The sequence below is a fragment of the Lonchura striata genome, chromosome 3 (assembly GCF_050655825.1).
Source record: "Lonchura striata isolate lonStrDom1 chromosome 3, ASM5065582v1, whole genome shotgun sequence".
In the NCBI taxonomy this organism is placed as follows: domain Eukaryota; kingdom Metazoa; phylum Chordata; class Aves; order Passeriformes; family Estrildidae; genus Lonchura; species Lonchura striata.
This window is the reverse complement of record NC_140705.1, coordinates 95,892,290-95,907,678: the sequence shown is the minus strand read 5'-3', so window position 1 is coordinate 95,907,678 and position 15,389 is coordinate 95,892,290.

Below are 15,389 nucleotides of genomic sequence, written 5' to 3'. Positions count from 1 at the left end.
CTGCTACCTCAGCAGTTTTTATGGCTTGCACTGGATGACATCCAGCACAAATCAGAAAGGTTTGCCAGGTATTGCATTCAATAAGCCTAAAAAGTCTGAATAGGGTAGAAGGACTGTACAGGGCCAGGGTTACAAACACATCACTGTAATGAACAGCCAAACAGAGCAGATGGGCAATGTTAGAAAAGGCTTCAGCCAGGCATAGTTAGTCCTCCTCATACCCTACACACAATGCTAAAGATGATCCAATTAAAATACAGAGAGATAACTTGTGCCTGTGGTGTTCATCCTACCCCCTTTTCCTGATTTTATATGCAATTCCACATAGCCTATGTTGATATTAATTATAAGGGGTTTTTGTTATAAATCCTTAGCAAAAATGACTTTCAGAAACACATTAACTCAGCTTTCCTAGAAGAAAATGAATGAAACAGGCCTAATGAAAGATCTTGCCCAGATATTTTACTGGCTTTAGAAGCAGGCTGTATCTTCTATTAAGCATGGATCTTGGCAATGCTATTGTCATTCCCCAAAAATATTAATATTTTCCTTTCTAAAAATGAGTGTAACTGTAGCACTCTGGTTGCAAACTTAGATTGACAACATAAATACCAAATTTTTAATGAATACTAGAGCTGGTCACTCAACCATCACATTTCTTCAGGTCCAAAAAAAAAGGGGAAAAAGTTACCAGTTAATTATGAGCTCAACTAGAGAAAATAACTCATTCTCTAGCAATAAAAGGACTGAGAGGGAAGGCTATGAAGGGGTCAGCATGTAGAGTGTACAAGGAAGCAGCAGACAGAAGTATGTCAAAAGTGCAAGACAAAGGATGATCAAACAGAACATGAACAAAAGATCTCAAAGAGGTCTTATAAAAATCTTCACAAAAGAAGATTTCATTCCAGATATAGAAGATAACTACATGAAAAAAAGAGCAGCAGACTAACTCAGCAAGAGGGCTGCTGAGAAATGTTCAATCCAACATCTGCTAAAGGACAATAAAAATAATAGAAAAGAAATAAGAAAAACCTAGGTATTAAAGAGATTCAGAAGAAAGGTGCTGTAAAATGTTCCAAATTCTCACTGAAGGAGTCCTGCATCTGTATGGGGTAGCTGTGCTTTCAATCATCAGGTACAGAAGTAAGGAACTGGAAAGAGAAAATACCTGCTGTGTTTGGCAGCACAACATTTGTGCTTCTTCTTCTTCTAATGAGCAAGTGGAATGCCATTCCCAAGTTCCTTTATGCTCACCAGAACACCTGAACCAGCCATCCCTAAACTACCAGCGAGCACTGAGCACACAACCTCCCTGCACCTCACCTCAGGAGGCATAGGACAGAGAACCCCTGCAAAAATCTCACTGATTGTTGGCTTTTCTTCTGGTATTTAAAGAAAAGTTAGTTAATTATAGACTGCTCCAAACTGATTATAGTTAATTATTATAGACTGCCCCAAACTTTTAACATTACGAACATTAATAAGACACAGAAATAAGTATCCCCTCCCTACTCTTGAAGATCTCTTCACATCACTTTAGTGATGCACATGCATAGTAAGATTTCAGTCTGGTGTCTGTGGTGGAAGGTAATCCCAAGGAATAATTTTAGAGGAGAGACTGAGCATGAAAATCCATGTGCACTCAAAGCCAGGCGAGGTACAATCGCTTTCCCTGGTGTGCTATTCCACTTTCCTTTATCAAAATTTTAATACATGTGTACAAAGATATAATGTCTGTTATTTAAAGGAACCTGGCTTTGAAATAGAATGAAATTCTCCTGGGCAATACCATGAATAGCAGCCATTTGGCAATATGGAATTACAGAACTAAGTTTACAGATATGCTCTGGTATCACCAGAGTAATGCAGCCAAAGAAAATGCCAATTTAATTATAGTCTGAAACAAATTCCAAGCTGTTTCAGATCACAGTAGGAGCAGAAATCGAAACTTTATACTTGAGGTAGTACAAACACTGCAGATGGCATTTGTACCAAGCATTTGGGCCAAGCATTACCTACATCCATAGCAAGACGTAGCACATCAAGCTAAAAACCCAGGAGGATCACAAGGGGCAAAAGAAACAATGAAGGCACCTTTGTGCAGAAACCACCAGCACAGGAGGGAAGAGGCAAGAGATGGTCAGTGGGAGAAAAGTAAGGCAGTACCTCTCCTTCCCAGTACACAGCAGAGAGCATCATTTCTGCATGTTAAATGTTACCCAAGCATCTTTAACCCAGACACTGCACCACTCTCCTTACCTTTGAAATGTATCACTATTGATTATAGAGACATAATTTAAAGTACAGTGACTGTGAAAACAAGAACTTTTGTCTTTTCCTGTAGGAAATGTCAAGAGATTCTTGTATTCCTGTCCCATGAAGTCATACTAGGGAGTTGAGCAAGCCTAAGATATCTAAAACTGCCTTCCTAGAAATAGCAAGTGAAGCACAAAGGAAAGCAGCTGAGAAATAAACAGTTACAACAGGAGGACCAAATTCCATCTCTTGGCCAACTGCAGCATGAAGAAGTGTGAAATCAGCTCTTCCATACTGGTAACTCCTTCAGCCATCTATATAAACTTTACAAACATATAAACTTTATAAATTTAGTCTTGGCATTTATAATGAAGTGAATGCGAAAAAACCCATGTTCACCAGTTTACTGAAAGAGGCAAGAGCAGTCTGAGGAGTCATTTTATATGCCTTTCCAGCTTGCATTCTCTATCCTAGATACCCATTTGTAGCCAACTCAGGTCAGGATCCTGGCCTAGATGGACCTGTGGTATAACTCAGTATGGCTCGAATTGTGTTTTGGTCAGGTACTTTCAGCAGAAGGAGTCTATATATAATATATATGTCTTCTTTAGCTCTTCAAGGTGGCCAGAGAACAAAAAATAAAGAATCAATGGGAAAAAGTCTCATATACACAGCCCAGCCACCTATCTTACAAGGTTCTCTTTCATGCAAGCAAAATTTTAAGCAGCTTTATTGGAATAAAAATACTTCCTAATTTTACAGGATTATAGAATTCTTAAACTTATAAATATCAAGCACATCCTGTAGGAATTCCTAATGAATATATGAAATCTTTTCTATATTGGCTTGCTTCAGTCCCAGTGCAGCACAGTTGGAATGGTCAAAATACACAGTTGGAATGCTCAAAATACTCACATCAAGCTCAAAACTCATCAGACACAAGGTGATTATTAAACAGCAGAACAAAGCTATGGAATTCTGTCTCTCACCACCTTACTAAGGGTCTTAATCTTACTGTGCAGGAATTGCAATATCCTACTTCATTGCAGGACACATCCTTACCTCTGGAAGTCTAAAAATTGGAACAATTTAGACTGCTGTAACCCATGACCCTCTTTACTTGATCACATTCCCCATCATGAACCAGCTCAGGAGTATGATTCACCCTAAGAGTGGATCCCAGAGGTGTTAAGTGTTAAGGAATGTTGATGTAAGCTACAACTTTTTTTTTTTTTTTTTTTTTTTTTTTTTTTTTTGTGAGACAAAGTTGGATAACTGCAAAACCAAAAGAAGTAGCCCAATAAACTGCAGTCTAGAAATCAGGTCAATCTCCCTGTCCAATACCTGCATGGGAGAAACAACAAAAAAATAGTTGTAAAGAGAATTAAAGCATAATTTAGCTGTTTCCAACATGAACATGGATGAAACAGTAACAAGTAGGACTGAGAATGCTTAGAAGTAAGAAAACAAAAAACAGTGGAGTTTCCAAGTGAAACTGCTCAGCAGCACTAGGGCTCAGTTAATGGCAGCAGTAGCTGCATGGACTCAGTTTTCCTCACTGTTTTTCCAACATCATCTTCTTCCAACCCACAATACCAACCATAAAATGAAATCACTCACATTGAAACAAATAAAAACCCCTTACATCTTTGTACCATGCACTAGCATTCTGTTATCAGGGTAGGAATGTGTGTAACAGTACAGGAAAATTAAAAATACAGTGCACTGGACTAACAGCCCCTCAGCCCTGGAATACACCACACTCCCTGCTGAACTTGAAACAGCAATGAAAAACAAGCCTACACTGTTAGGGTAGGTCTGACAGCAGGAGCTCATAAAGTTCTGAATTATTCCTTGAAGACATCTTCCTTCACAGGCTCAACTCCTATCAGCTGCAGCCTAAAGCCTCCTCTGTGACATATTCTCACAGGCAGGAATGGCACCAGCCTTAGAAATTCTGGACTTGCTGTTCACAGCATTTCACTTCTGTAAAAATCAAAACATCTAAAGGTGAGGTTGCAAGATGCTGGGACAATTTCTCATCTTTGAATGGTTTATGACCATTAAGGAGGAACTGGGAAAAACAAACAAAAAAAAGCTGCAATCAAGACAGACTGTAATCAATCAAGGTCCAGATTCTCGGCTAACAAGAGGCTACACTGAGCAGAACATACATATTAAACATGGTAACAGATGCACCTTGACAGCATTATTATGGCTACCCAGTTGCACAGCCAACTGAATTATCACTGCCTGCACAGTGAAAGCAACAGCACAGGACTAGAGGAAATCAAACAAAACCTCTAAATAAACAACACCACACTGCCAGAGACTGCACTCACACACATTACAGAGCAGTCAGACACGCCAGTAATTTCTGTGCCAAACCCACCTATCTGCAGGGAGAATCAGCACAGGTAATTATGACAACAAATCATTAGGAATGCACACCAGATAAGCACGCCTACACTGCCAGGGGTTTATGTGATCCTAATCCTCCCCAAATACATCTCAGCAGTAAAAACAAAACAGTGGGGAGCAGGACAATTTGAAAGGAAGGTCTATTATTATCTTCTACCAATCTCCTTGACAGAGTTGCTCCAAATTTGAAACAAGCAGAATATTAAATCCAACTCCAGGAAATCCCTCTGGTATCATAACCAGCTCAACCTCCACTAATGTTATAGGCAAGCATTATGGTTTGCTTACAATGAGCATTTAACTGCAGCTTAAGTAGCTGTACCTGCAAAATCAATATAAATCACTACTGAAAAGCTTGATTTAGTCTGCTGGCAGCCAAAACAAATATATCTAAACAAAAGCAAGAACTAAACATAGGTTGTACTTATAATATCAAACTCAACCTACACCTGACACACAATGGTCAGGATCAGACCCTGGACCAGAGTGTGACCAGATCCAAAGGTAATGCAGCAGAATGTCCCATCAGGCATGTCCTCTCCCTTCTCTCTGCTTTTGTGCACAAGCTGTTATTCATCTTCCATCAAATATGGCCATTCCAAGTCAGTTTTTGGAGTGGTCAATAGGACCTTCCTTGAGTCTTTATTCTTGGAGAATATGATTTTATCTTGAAAAAGAAACTCAGGTGCACAGCAAACTGATAACATCTGTTGCTCAATGGTCTTGTTATAACGTATTATATCAGATTATTAAAGGGCCCACAGCCTAAGATCAAATATTTTAAACTTCCATTCCAGAGAAAGCTGTGTTCATCATACCCATTCAAAAATTTTTACGATAGACGCAGTCACCATAACCATCAAGTATTAAATGAACTTGTCAAAAAGTTCTTTAGAGTAAGTTCCTGATGAGAGATGTCATAATTTGATTCAAATTCTGGAAGACAGAGCATTTTGCTAGGAAAATTAATGTATTCATAGATTTACCATGTAGACTTCATATTACCAAGCACTTTCATAATAAAAATTAGCATAAGTGGGGCAACTGCCACTTGCTGCACTGATGTCATATATGCCTGAATGGGACTAAATGGGACAACATTTTTTCAGTCTTCAAGCCCAATGCTGATCACAACAGATATTCTATTTGTTATTACACAGAAAAGGTTTCCTGGAACTGACAAAAACATGACAAATCACACCAACTGTTAGTCACTAAAATAATCCCTCTACAACCCTTCCACAGCCATTTTCCCACTTTTGTAAGGAACTCTTCCCCCTAGCTGGGGCATGCTCAGGGAAGCAAGTTCATCCTTCCTCTGCTGCTTGCAAATCTACAGTTTCATTCTCTGATCTCCTGTGTCATCCCCTTTTAGTCTGCAGACAGCTGGCTTGGGAAACATTCCTGTTTGACCATTCAGGAACTCTGGACTCAGGACTCTGGGAGTCACACTGGCATCACTGGACTTTTGTGCCCTTACATACAGGCTGTGTTCCTCTCATGCTCTTGGTGCCCCTTGCATGTGCGTGTTGGCAAATGGGGATATTTGGTCTGGGGTCTTCTCCTGTTTTATTTGGGTTCCAGAGATTCTCTGGATGAACCAGCCAGCCAACCCTATATTTTCCCATGCCCTTTGTATGGCAAAGGGGTGGCACCAATTCATGGCCCCTTGCCTGGGCCTCCAGACATTCCCTGCCATCCAGGACAAAACTTACAGCTCCCACTGCAGCTGCAAAAGCTGCCCAGTTACCTGCACAAGGTGTGTTCCTCAACAGTTCTTCTTTTATCTTAATTAATCTCACCTGCTAATGTAGTGAAAGGAAAAAGAAAAAGAAAATTGAGGTGTTGAACCACTGTCCTTTACAACATTGCCACTTAAGTAACAAATTTAACAGAATTGAAACTAACAAGATTATCACAGGGTAGAGTCCAAGTTTATAGATTCCCAGGCACAAATACTTAAGTGATTCCCAATACAATATCATGAAGCATTCTCAGGAGCTAATCATTTATCAACTGGTTGATCATCACTACTTGTTTGATGTGAGAATGGCATATTCAATTTTCCTTGCCTAAATCTTTAACAGCAAACTAGGAACACAGAACAGTGCATGGACCTCCTGCACACGTTCTAATTTGATTTCCTATGGAATGCCTTATTTAACACTTCACTTCCAGGCTGTATATAAAGTACCTGCATTTCAAGTGGAGTGGATGGATACCACTGAGCACATTTTGCTCTTTGAACTCTGTGGGTATAGAAAACATACTGGATCAAGTGTTCACATGCATCCAGTAAGCTGGACACCACTGGGATTTAAGTTCCTGTTAGCCAAACACCTTCTTAAGAGAGTCTGTGATTCTCTGGAACCATCCATACCTTTTTTACTTTGTTAGCTATTGCCTCTGCTCCCCCTGGAGCTTTTTCATGAAACTATCCAGCTGGAGTGATTAAATACTTCTTTGGCAGAATCAGTTTTACCTCAATTGTCCCTACTCCATCACCATTTTGGGTTGCTTCCCACTTTTCCCACTGTCTCTCTTCTTCTGTTGAGCAGTCCTTCTTATACATAGTCCTGGAGTCTATCAGATTTGGCCTTTGCCTCTGGTCACTGCCACATCACCACCTTGTCCCAGAGGCTGCCTGGCCACAGCCTTTACAGCTGCACTGCGCTGGGTAATTCCTACAGATTCCTGTAGTGCCTTTCTTGTGGGCTGGGAATGCATCACAGCAATTTCTGTAGGTAACTGTACTCATTCTACCAAACTGTGTATTTCCTTTTCACTACACACTCTTCCCTGCTGATATGAAAAGCCCCCATTCTTTCCGTAAGACTCTTGCTGCATGACCCACCCCAAAAGCACATCGAGAGTCCACACAGATGTCAACTCATTTTCCTTTGAAAATACTTAGTGCAGCAATGATGTAACAGCTCAAGCTGGTGCCTCTGAGGAAGAGCCTCCAACAAAGGAATCCCTGGGATACTGCACCCTCACAGTCTGTGCACTGCTTCCAGCGGTGATATTTAGTCTATGCAAGAACATCCTAGTAAAAGATACAAAAATTCTTGTACATGCAAGCGTGGCTTGTTTCACTCCTTTCTGCACTGCTGTGTGAGCCAGTTTCCAAGGAACAAGGGTGTTAACCAAGATTATGGAGAGCTCTACAAGCTGGTCAGAACTGTCTCTATAAAAGCCATTTCCACATGTACTGAGAATGCCATCTAGTTCACAACTGTCAGTACCTGCCTGCACTCTCCCAGAACATGCCAACAATTGCTTCCCATCCAGGAATTTTCCTACCTGTGGAGTTAAGCAGTTCTATGACTGAGGCATGTGCCTTCTCCTTCTGCCATCAGATTTTACACCAGCTTGTTGTGTCAGGGAAAAAACCCCAAAAACCAACAAAACTCCCAATACAAACAATAAAAAAACCACCATTAAAACCTCCAAGAAAACTTGAAAATATATTCTTCTAGACCAATTCATCAACATAAACCACATTTATACTTTAATCCTTAATTTTCCAGTGCTATGCCAAGTAACTGGATTCAGAAAATTTACTATTACAGAACTAATATGGTCAGAACTTGTTTCTACTAAAAAGCATCATGAACTTTATGCAATACTTTAATGTAAAAATGATTTTCTATTCATAGCTGTAGTAAAGTACTGGAAAAGTAAATTTTGTATGTGACTTGGTCAATGCTCATAGCAATTCTTCAAACCTATCTCGACCTGAAATGAGTAATTGTGCATTCTATGCTCAGCTTTGCCAGAGTAAGCTGGCTCCTGGTGAATGCTTCTAATAATAAATACTCCACAGACAGAACAATTACTGGTTCAAGTCCAACCTGGGATATTTGGAAGGGGAAAAAACGCATATAATCTCATCCCAATCAGAAACACAGGCAGCAAGGTTAAAGAAAATGTGTTTTGCAAAAGAAGCAACAAGCACACCAGAAATACCAGATCCTGAGCTGCCACTAGACTTGAAAAGATGCTGCAGGACCTATGCAACTAGATAGCTCTGAGCCCTGGAAACCAAATGGCTCCTGTCATTTCCCTCAGATAACTGTCACAAGAGTGACAAACTACTTGACTACCTGCCCTTTGTGTTTCCACCTTTTACATTTCCTTTGTTGTCCTGCTGGCTCAATGGACAAAGCCTCATAAGCCTTGTCTCTGCTTGAGAAGCAACCACTCCTTATTTCTTCATAGAAATGGGGAACAGCAACAAGAAAAAAGGGCATCTTCAACAAAATGTTTCTTAATACAGTCAAACTCAGACATCTATGAATAAGCCATAGAGGTCATGCACACAGAGCAGAGCATTGCTACAGAGAGAAGCACAAAAAAAAAAAAGGTAGGCAATTCTGTCTTTGCCTACTGGTGAGAGACAGTAGAGACTGGTAGAGTCCAGTAATTCGTGCCACATGGCTACTAAAAATCCTGTATCAGGAAAAAAGGTTGGAAGGTGCCTTCCACTTGAAAACTAAACTCTCTAAAATGCATGGAACTTAGCCCAAAGAAACCCCCAAAAGCACGGGAATGTAGTGGAGAAATACCTCCCTATTATGAAAACTTAAGAAACTGAAGAGCTCTGCCATTCTAGCTCACTTTCTGCTACAAGCTGAAACCTGACAACTGCAAATTAGTTTTTCATGGGTGCTTTCCTTAAGGTCAGGATCTGGAACAAGAAAGATGGTGGATTCTCTTTTCAGACCAAGGTTGGACACTCTAAGAAGGAACATTTTAGCTACTGCCAATTTTACTAAAAGCAAAACCACAAAAAAAAACCCAAAAAAAACCCCAAAACCCATAAAACCCAACACCCACCCAAAACTCAGATTTTGGATGCTTAGAGGCTAATGAATGAGAGATGAGAATTAATGGGAGCACTGTTACACCATATTACCTACATTACCCAATAAATTCTATAGACCCCAATGGTGGATCCACAGCTTCAGGTTCCTAATTAACAAATTGAAAAATCTGCCTGAATCAAAGAGAAACAGTTCCCCTCTCTCCTTCCAGATCTGAACTCATGTGTGTAGGATTCCACCATGGGCCAGTGGGCCACCATGGGCTCCGTGACCTGTACTAGCAGAAAAAATGATTCCTCTTCCTAATAAATAAGATCATTTCCTTGGCTTAGAGCTTCCTGAATTGGTTCACTGCAGGGTCAGTCAAATGCAAGTGGCAGCACAACAGAGAAGCAGACCTCAGATCCATTTCAGCTTCAGTCAAACTGTGCTGTGTTTGTCTCCACAGCAGGAAGCTCTTGGCCTTCTGTGAAATGACAGGATTCAGTCCTTTCTTCTTAAAAACACTGGAGTAACTCTGCCTGAGGCAATATTTTTTTCCCCAAGGATAACAAAAGTAAATAAATCAGTTAGTTTCAATAAATTACTTGCACAACTCCTAAACTAGTAAATTTTAGAAGTCTAATGCAGCTGGATTCTGTTTAAATAATTCAAGACATAATTAGACCACAAAGTCTAAGTTTCCTACTACAATGTCACCACAAAGGTGACTTCTATTCTCTGGCTGAGGTGCTACAGGAAGCAAACAAGTAATGTTCATGAAATGAGGGAAACAAGCCAGACAATTTATTAGAGTGTCCAATCAAGAAAAGCACTGTGCTGATGCCTCCGTGAAGGTGAAAGTGCTGCACAGCTACACCATACCCTTGTTCCAGTGAGCAGAACAGGTACCAAGAATTTAAGCTGCATGTCAAGAAGCTATAGATCAGTCTGGGGAAGGAGTGGCACAGCACATGCTGGGAGACAGATTTTCATGAAGAGCTACAAGTTCAGGGAAAAAATGGGATGAATTTTAGAAGAAACATCACGCACACAGAGAGAAAGAGGAGTTTCAGGATTATAAGGTATTTAAATGGAACCCAGAAAAACAAAGAGATGCAACAGGTTTCAGAGGTATGGTATGGAGCAAGGATGAATGGATTCAAGGATGGACATGGAGCTACTCAAGCACATTCTCCAGTGCTCCATGTAAAAGGTACACAGAAAAAGGCCAGGCCACTCCAGGGGAGGAGTACTACATACTACAAAATAAACAGACAGACTCACAGGAGATAAATAAATTATTTTGTATCAAGGCTAAATGGAAAAAATGTAATAGTAAAGCCACTCCATCAGACCAGAATAAAGCAGCAACAGTGATTTGTCATGTGAGAACAGATGGCCTGTGCCTTTAGGAAACAGGAGGCAAGGGGGAACTTCACTTTCCTCATGAAGATCAGGATATATTACCAAGATGAAATTTTAAATATAACTTACAAATAATTCCACTTTGTTGAACAGCAATCTATCACTGTTAGAAAAAAGAAAACAAAAGAAAACAGAAGAAAATTCTTTGGCCAGTGCAACTTCTACTTCATTTTAATTCTGACTTACTTCTAAAACCAGAAGGTTTTTAGAATAGAAGATGTATGCAAAAGATGAAAACAGTACAAATTATTCCAAGTTATGTTTTTTCCTGATGATGTAGAAGAAATTAAGTAAATTCTTATGGATAAAATCTACATATTTGCTACCCATACATGATGAGAGGCCACCCAGCCAGTCTGCTAAATGATGGACAGAAGAGAAATAGAAAGACAGAAGGAAAGATCAGAAAGAAGATACAAAGGATTTTTGGGTGCTGTATATTTTGAAGAGCTCTACAGAGGATCGGGAAAAATCAGTCTTCCACAACAGACATGTTTAGAAAACTGAAGATTAAAAATTAAAGTAAGTGGCAGGCAGAAGGGAGAAGCCCTAATTTATAGATCTATTAGGCTAGGCAAGGTGCTTTTAGGAAGACTCACAAGCACGTGTGGTATCAGGCCAAAGGCCTTGGAAATCAGGATATTCCAATATAAAACTAAAGTTTCTCTAAAACTAGTAGCTGGCTAAAAGAGAGGAAAACACATAGGAATTCAGAGCTGTGTTTCACAACAGAGTGCTCTTAGCACACAAGTCACACCTTGTGTATGTGGAAAATTACTCAGGCCAATAAATAAAAAGGCTGAAAAGCTGCATCCTGCACCACCAAGGTGATAAGGGATGTAACCAGGGCATGCACAGTGTGCCCATCTTCTTAGCCTCTCCTTGGGCATCATCTCTTGCTCACTGGTAGAGAAAGAACTAGAGCAATGCAGGGGTTTGGCCTGAGCAGCTGAATATATGATCCTGTAATCAAAACCTTTTCACCAGACATCAATGCTCCCTTTGTCTTTTCCAGTCTGACTGGGAGGCCACCAAAGCTTTGTACCCAAGCAGCTCCTGGGCTGACAGTGGGCCTGAAAACATCTCCTGCTGCACAGACAGAGAGGAATCCACTTCCATCTGCCACAGCTGACACTAGATCTCTTTCTGAAGGCTGGGATGTCTCATTTTTTCTAAGAGGAAATCTGTGCCCACAGGCATTCCCTGCTCTCCCTTGCACCTATCTGTTTGGAGCCAGCCCAGGATCCAGTTTGTTCCTTTCATATTGTTCATCAAATTAAAGATGACACAACTTGACACCAAAAGGAAAGGGTTTCCAAACACATCTTGTTTGATTAGCTCTACAGTCCATCACACTGTCAACATCTTCCTTCTCAACTACAAAAAAATGATCCTTTCCCATGTGTGAAGCTCTTCAGTAGTGGAGAAGGCCCAACAGAAAACAGTGTGAGACTGGGTAAGACCAAAAGGGACCAAGGGATTGTGAACCCCATGAAAAAACCTACTGTGGCAGTTTTCTATTTTCCCTGTTGAGCCTAATATATCCACCAGTATCCACCAGTCTCCACAAAAACAGGAAAGTTCATGTGAAAAATCACTTGATACATTAATGTCCAAGACACATTACCATTGCTAGATTATTTTCCATATTTTTGGGGATAACTGCTGTGGCTCTCCACAGTGTGATCCACAGGCACTGGGCACTTTTGTGGAGAAGACCATGGATTGGCCTGACCAACAAGGATTGCCACTGTCCCGCTCATAGCTGGGCAAACACTCACATGTAAGGGAGTGTCAGTTTTCAGATGCACCATGTAAAAGTCACACCATCTCCCTCACCTCTCATTCCTAAAGTTTCAACAAATACCCAACAGATTCTCCCACTCTTCCTCTGGACTAGGGAGGGAGGTGCTAAAGCCTCATTGCTGGCCTTCCTTATTCCTCCCTCTCAAAGCAATCTTAACATTTATTCCAATGGAATTGTGCCCCACAATGTTTCAGAAGAATACCCATTTTTTTGTTATCTTTGATGGAAGAAGGGGAGGGAAGCACTGGTTATGTCTACTCTGTATCTTGCTCAGTAAACCAGCAGAGCAAAAAGAGTATTTTAGCAAATGCTTCCACAATCACTCCAACAAATATTCGGCCATGCCTTGCAATACTCAAAATAGAAGGTACCAACAAAACCCACACGTCCTTAAAAATGAAAGAAGTTTACAAAGTCCTTGAAGATTTTATAAACACCTATTCCTCCATAAAGACCTATTTTCTGTCCTCTGCTCTGTTTTCAAAGTGAATCAATGTTACTGGAAGGTCACTATGGAGCTACGGCAAACAAATCTAAACTAGGAGCTTCCCAGGATGAGGAACTGCTCCTGAACCTGGAGCCTGCACATTGGTACACACACAGATAAGACTAAGGCAAAAAACTGAAAGGACACAATTGAAGAGATGAACCCACAGCAAGACCCATGTGAGAGGAGTGTGCTACCTGACAAAGTGATAAAGTGATGAGTCAATCTTTCCATAAAAGAGAGCAAGAAACAACATGAAGGGATTCCCACACTGAAGATAGATTAGAAAGACGGATTTGGCTCTTCCTGGATCTGTCTGATCATTCCTGCTTTGAAAAAAAAGTGCCAACTGCTTCCACTAGAGCTGCAGGCTGCTTCTTGCCTTCATCAACAAACTCTGGGGATGGAGGGGGAAGGAAATCCACACATGGGCCATGAGCACCACGCTGGGGGGTGATGGAATAGATTTCCTAGCACTAGAGACACTCCTTTCTGGAGGACCAAGAGCATTGATAAGGATCTGACTTTTCCCTTGAGGACTATTAAAAAAAAAAGGTTAGTCAGGTGTCCCCAAGGCATGATAAAGGTGTCTTACAAGAGATTTCAATATCTTATTTTGCCAGAAAAGAGGAACACAGCCTACTCCTGAAGGAATGAGATTATCACAAAGCACAAAAGCACACAGCAGTAACAGCAGTGAATACCACATACACGATTCATGAGCACCGCATCTCAAAAGTTTCTGATTCCACCTATATCTCCATGAGGATGCTCCTTATGAGCTGGCTGATCACTGGCACACAAAGGAAGAAAGCCAGAACATTAACACATCATTCTTATCCTGCCCTTATTTATTGTCTCAAATAACACTGGAATGTGGTGACACACTGACACTCATGAGATAGGACTGATGCTCTTCAGTTAGAGCACCTGTACAGGCACAGCACCACAGCACCTACGAGCTGAGGGAGCATTAGCACACCCTGTGGCACACCACAACAGGAAGCTAAATTCCACTCATAAGAAGTCTCCAGGCTGAAAATTTTAGTTGTGACTCATTGAGAAGTTTATTGCTGAAAGGCAACATTTTCAGTGACATTACAAGAAATCCATGTGAAATGGTAGAATAATGAAACCTTTCTTTCTATCAATCAAACCACCTTGCAAACCTAAGAAAATTCAGGCCTGGTTTGAATTGCTTAGAAACATGATACCAAGAGGTATTGAAGTCCCCATCCCTCAAAACACACAGTGGGTCTTGAACTTGTCATGCAAGTAGCTGCCAGAGTGACAGTGTGACTTCAGTGCTTCGTGCAGCATTCTGGCTCCCTGTTAAATCCTAGATGCACGTCAAGGTCATGGTGTTCATCTCGAGAGTCCTCAGTGGGTCAGCCCCAGGTTACCGGATACCTCCTCTCCTGGAACGCAGGCAAAGCACGACTACGGACACATGCAGCAATGTCAGCTCGGGCGCCACCAGCAATACGGACACCACAGCAGGAGACTCTGAGCCCCAAAGCTTCAGGAGACACAGCACGCACACAGGAGCACCATTTCCACCCCGCCAAAAAGGAGAAACCCGAACACCGCGGAGTTATCCCACCGTACCGCACAGAAGCGCTGCCTCCCCAGAGAGCCCCACGGGGCGGGCTGGCTTTCCCGTGCGGCCGGACGGCAGCCGGTGGCCCCGGGCAGGGTGCCGTGCCCAGCCCCGGGCGGCACATGTCCTGCTGAAGCGGCCGGCACCCGCCGTGGCTTCCCCTAGAGCCCGGCCCGGCACAAGGCCGTGGACGCCTTCGCACCTGGGCCCCCGCCCGGGACCGGGACCGGCGGCGGCGTCTCCCGGTACCACCCGGCGGGGCCGCTCCCTCCGGCGGAGCCTCTCAGGGCTTGGGGCGCCCCCGCCCCTGCCGTGCACAGCGCAGCAAGGCCACTGCCCGCCCCTCCCGCGGCGCCAGCCCCGGGCATCGCCGCGACCCCCGGGCCCGGCAGCAGCGGCGCCGAGGGGCGGCCCCGCCCGGCCCGGCCCGGCCCGGCCCTGCCCCGCCCTGCCCTCACCTCGGGCCGTCCCGCCTCCCCCCGCCGAGGAGGTGGCCGCGTCCGCCCCTGCACTGCAGCTGCCGGCACGCCGCCCCCCCACTCCTCACCGCCCCTCTCGGCAGTTGGTTCGCCTCACCCGGCCCAC